Genomic DNA, 5,294 nt, shown 5'->3' with positions numbered 1-5,294 from the left:
TCCTCTTTAAATTGGATTTGTGGTTATGAAACCACTATTTCGATAACCTTGAATTTAAGCCATTACATATCCACTTGGGCCTACGGACCCATTGGGACCACATGGCCCATTTTAGCCCATCGCGGCCCGAAATAGCCGTCTTACTGCTAGAGTAATGAGAAATACACACCTGTTAGGAGACTGCAGTTAATCCGCGCTCCAAACACTCTTAGCTGACGCCCAACCCAAAGAGCACGTCACAAAGCGAAAGGGATCAGCCAAGAAGGGTATGCCTACTCTCCTCATGGTTTGCTCTATTTAAAGCCAACTCTCCATCTACTCTTATGTTAGCTTCCCGATGTGGGATCCCTCCATCACCAGAGTTTAAAACCAACACCAACTCTTGCCATCCGAACATAGCAAAATAATCAACCTTTGCGTGCCAAGGGATTCGAACCAAAATCCTCGTACATGCCAACTCACGCCACCACCACTAGGTCATCAACTCATTTGTGTCATAAATCCAACACATTAAACTTTAAAGTGCACCTACTTGCTTTAAGATTTATTGAAAAGAGAAACCAAAATATATTACAAGAGCCAAGACTTGAACTTTGGACCCCTTGCTTCCTCTATGGCGTCACTTCCTTGTCCCCTAAGTGGCGCCACCTTGCCACTACACCACACTCATTTTTGTGTCATCTTTTACCCCTTTACTCTTAAAAGCCCAAACGCCAATTGCATCACCTGTTCATAAAATTAAAATTCTGAAGACTACCACGGATTTAACTTAAGTTTGGGCTTTCCAAAGGCCCACTAACTTACTAAAATATATATGTTAACCAACCAGAATGCACACAAATTTTAAAAATCACAGAAACACAGAAAACCCGAAAATTGGGGCATTACACTTCCTATGCCGCTCTGTCTGATGGCGAATGGCGAGGGCAATGAAATAAGCGAGGTCAAACACGTGCCCATGCACCATGCTCCATAAAAAAATAGGCGTCATTAGTGTTGACAATGTCGATACACTCTCGTCGTCCTGTCAGGGTGTGGGCTAGGATGGCGTGTAAGTATCTCAGTAATGGGGTGAGAGCTTATGCCTTGGAGCAGCTAGGGTCATAAGTGGTCGAAGAAGGGACTAGGGCCTTCCAACAATTTGAAGTAGAATAGTGGATGTGGCGATAGAGACTGTCGAAGTCGTCGTCGTCCATGAACTCCTCCGTATATAGTCCTAATGCGGCACCAAACTCAGGCACGCTCAACTGGCGAACTAAAACGCCGAGACAGAACTGGACCGTCCCAGGATCATCAAAATCTGTCATAACGGCTTAAAGGTGAAAGGTCGAACAAAGTTCTAATGTGAGCTCGAGATATGTTGGCTTGACGATCTCGAAGAAGAGCCCTCATAGGTCAGTAGTCAGGAGAGCCCGGACTGCTTCAGCAAGTTGGATCTGCTCTAGGGAGGTCCAATCAATGCAAAGGCACACAACTAGGGGTGGGGCCCATAATATCTGGAATAGTTCCTCCTGGGGTCCCGGTGGAAATTGTAGGAATGGGTGTCGTATCTTGTTAGTAGGACTTGAGGAGGATACTGCGCCTTTTCGCTTCTTCAAGGCGGGGACGAGTCTTTTTCCCATGAGTGTTTGTCATAGTGTGCCTGTGAGTAAAAGATTAGGTAATCAATAATTCCCACATCTTCAAGCAAAATCTGAGTAATCCAAAAATAATAACTTGCTCATAAGATGATATGGACACCAATTCAAGAATGCTAAAAACAACCGTGGTGATATTGCATATGAATCAATGGCTAAATAATGCTAAGGTTAAACCAAGCGAATGCTAAAGGACCAATCAAGTGATAGTGGATAATACTATTAATAATCCTAATCATGTGGGCAAATCAAGCAAGAGTAAAGATCAATGAAAACACAACGACTAAGTAAATCTTTATCATTAGTAAAATTGGACATCACTAAACATAGATAAGGGTTAATAGGCATGCAAATTATTAATAGTGAAAATAATTATAAGTCATGAAATCAATAAAAGAAGTAAAAGAAATAAAAGTAATAGGGTGAAAGGGAAACAAACGACTGATGAACGATGGTGCTTGACGGAGGAGGGGTGCGACGTCGGTGTACAGCGGATGACAGCGATGGTGGTGCTGGTGCGACAGTGTGGCGTGGGATGAGTGGAGAAAGAGGGAAGAAGAAAATAATGTGTAGGGAAGGGAAGATAAGGGAGAAGCTTTTTGATGCGTATGGAAGAAAAGAGAGGAGAAAGGGTGGATTTTAGGGTGATGGTCAGGGCTTAGATGGCGACGGTGGTAGTGAGAGCGGCGGCTAGGGTTTGGGTAATGGGGAAGGGGATGATGAATAGTGGGGGTTTATATAGAAATTAGGGCACACGGTCGTGGGGCAGGCCCATGTGCCCTTATTTTAGCCCGTGTGTTTCGTGTTTTTTAAATTTGGGCATGTCTGGAATTCGGCCCACGCCCGTGTTCTTTGGGCGTGTTGGTACGCACAGTCGTGTCGCATAGCCGTGTCGCACAGCCGTGTCCTACTTTGTTCGCTTCTTCCATGCCCGTGTATATATACGCACGCCCGTGTTATCTTGATAGTTTCGACCACGGGTGGTAGGCACGGGTGTGTCACACGGCCATGTTAATTTTTCAGTTTCTACCACAACTTATAGACTCGAGCTTGTTGCACGCCTATGTTGATTTGGTAGGATTTCCCAATCGAATCCCGTGTTTTGGGAAAATTTTTGCTCTGTTTTCACACGGCCGTATCACACGACTATGTCGCCGCTTGTGGTATGAGCACGGCCTAAGGCAGACCCGTGTGCCTGGCCGTGTGGATTTGGAAAACCTGTGTTCAAGGACTCAGTTAATTTTTTAGATGTTAAAAACTAAAATTTAAAGAGAGCAACACCGTTAGTGCTCGGGTTGCCTCCCGAGAAGTGCTTATTTATAGTCTAAGCTCGACTTACCTCTCTGTTGTATGGTCATGGTGCTATGAGGAGTTTACACTCCTCATTCCTGCTATCAATTTTATCAAAATAACGTTTTAGATGAGTACTATTTACCTTAAAAGTGCTGAATTTGGAATGAGCTACTTCGACTGTACCGTATGGGAAAATGTTAAGTACCGTAAATAGGATTGCTCCATTGGGTTTAGAAGTGGTAATACGAGGGTCTGCCGCATCTAATAGTACTTTTTCCCCAACCTTAAGTTAATTTGATAAAACACTGAGTCCGTCAGGGCGTGGTTTCGATTTATCATGTGTTCTTGATTTCTGTATACGCCATTCATCTAGTTCCTCGATCTGTAGCCTTCGTTCTTCATAGATGGGTCCTTTGTTGTTCTTAAACATGGCTCATTTATGCTCTTCAAACGTGTTTCCTGCAAAGAAGGTTGCACCACATGATCAGTATTAGTAGCATGATTTATACAACCATATTTAGTATTCGATGTGTTACTCAAATTATGAGCTTGAATAGTGATTGTTTCATCACCCTCACGAAGTGTGAGTTCACCTGTACCAACATCAATAATATTTCTAGCAGTTGCTAAAAAGGGTCGTCTTAAAATTAAAGGCACGTCGCTATCCTCTTCTATGTCTAAAACAAAAAAATCAATTGGGAATATAAATTTGTCAATTTAACAAGTACATCTTTGATAATACCCTTAGGAAATCTAACTGTTTTATCTGCCAATTGAATGCTCATCCGAGTTTGTTTGGGTTTCCCATGACAAAGTTGTTTAAACATTTTATAGGGAATGACATTAATACTAGCCCCTAAATCAGCCAAAGCATTGCTAATGTTTAAACTACCAATTAAATAAGGAATTGTAAAACTCCCTGGATCTTTCAACTTGTAAGCTAGCTTATTCTGAAGAATGGCTTAGCAAACTGCATTCAACTCTACATGCGATGCCTCATCCAACTTTCGCTTATTTGCTAAAAGATCCTTTAAAAATTTAACTACGTCTGGCATCTGCGACAGAGCTTCAAGAAAGGGTAAGTTAATATGTAATTTCTTTAATAATTTAAGGAATTTACCAAATTGTTCGTCCGTGTGGTCTTTCCTTGTCTCTCTGGGGTATGGCACAAGAGGTTTGTATTCTTTACTTACCGATTTTTGCTCACTGCGGTCCACCTCTCTTTTACCTTTACTTACCAGAAGTCCTTGTATCAGTTCTGGTTCAGGTTCAACTAACCCTTCCTCATCTTGAACGGTAATCGCATTAAGCTACTCCCTTGGGTTAGTTTCAGTATTACTCGGCAAATTACCTTGTGGTTGTTCAGAAATCAATTTAGCTAGCTATCCTATCCTATCTGAGTTTTGAGCCCTTGGATTGACGCTTATTGATTCTTAAGTGCTATTTCAGTATTCTGGAAACGAGTTTCAGACATTGAGATAAATTTCTTTAGCATCTTTTCAAGGTTCAGCTTCTTTTCCTGCTGGGAAGGTGGTTGTTGAAAACTTGGGGGATGTTGTGGCCTTTGATTTCCTTAGCTACCCCACAAGAAGGTGGGATGGTTCCTTCAACCTGCATTATAAGTGTTACTGTATGGGTTATTTTGAGGTCTAGAATTATTATTACCCACATATTGAACTTTTTCTTCCTCGGCGCTAGGGTTGAAAGATTGATATTCTGTGTGTACTCCTCCTCCATTTGAATCGTACCTCATCACTGGGTGTACCTGAGTAGAACCGTACAAACCGTCAATATTTTTATTTAATAGTTCTACCTGGTTAGATAACATTGTAACCGCGTCAAGGTTGAAAACAGAGGCTGCTTTTGTTAGCTTTGTTCTCATGACTTGCCACTGATAGTTATTTAGTGACATCTCTTCAATAAATTCGTAAGCCTCTTCAAGTGTTTTGTTGTTCAAAATTCCACCAGCGGCTGCGTCGATAAGTTGCCTTGTTGAGGGGTTCACACCGTTGTAAAAAGTTTGAACCTATAACCATAAAGGTTACCCATGGTGAGGGCACCTTCTCAATAGGTCCTTGTATCTCTCCCATGCATCATAAAGAGTTTCTAGATCCATCTGCACAAAAGAAGAGATATCATTCCTCAATTTAGCCCTTTTAGCCGGCGGAAAATATTTAAGTAAAAATTTTTCAGTCATTTGTTCCCAAGTAGTGATTGACCCTCGTGGTAATGAGTTAAACCACTATTTAGCCTTATTCCTCAATGAAAAGGGAAATAATCGAAGGTGAATGGCATCATTAGAAATGCCATTGATCTTAAAAGTGTCGCAGAACTCTAGAAAATTTGCCAAATGAGTGTTGGATC

At 41.8% G+C, this 5,294-nt stretch overlaps 1 non-coding gene across 1 annotated transcript; it reads left to right on the top strand.

The window, feature by feature from the left end:
- Positions 1-4,972: 4,972 nt before the first annotated feature.
- On the top strand, positions 4,973-5,079 carry LOC121210386 (small nucleolar RNA R71). The gene has a single exon (XR_005905499.1). It is a non-coding gene; the product is annotated as a small nucleolar RNA R71 (small nucleolar RNA).
- The last annotated feature ends 215 nt before the right edge of the window (positions 5,080-5,294 follow it).

The sequence above is a fragment of the Gossypium hirsutum genome, chromosome A11, assembly GCF_007990345.1.
Source record: "Gossypium hirsutum isolate 1008001.06 chromosome A11, Gossypium_hirsutum_v2.1, whole genome shotgun sequence".
Classification (NCBI taxonomy): Eukaryota; Viridiplantae; Streptophyta; class Magnoliopsida; order Malvales; family Malvaceae; genus Gossypium; species Gossypium hirsutum.
This window is presented reverse-complemented; position numbering and strand designations above follow the sequence as displayed.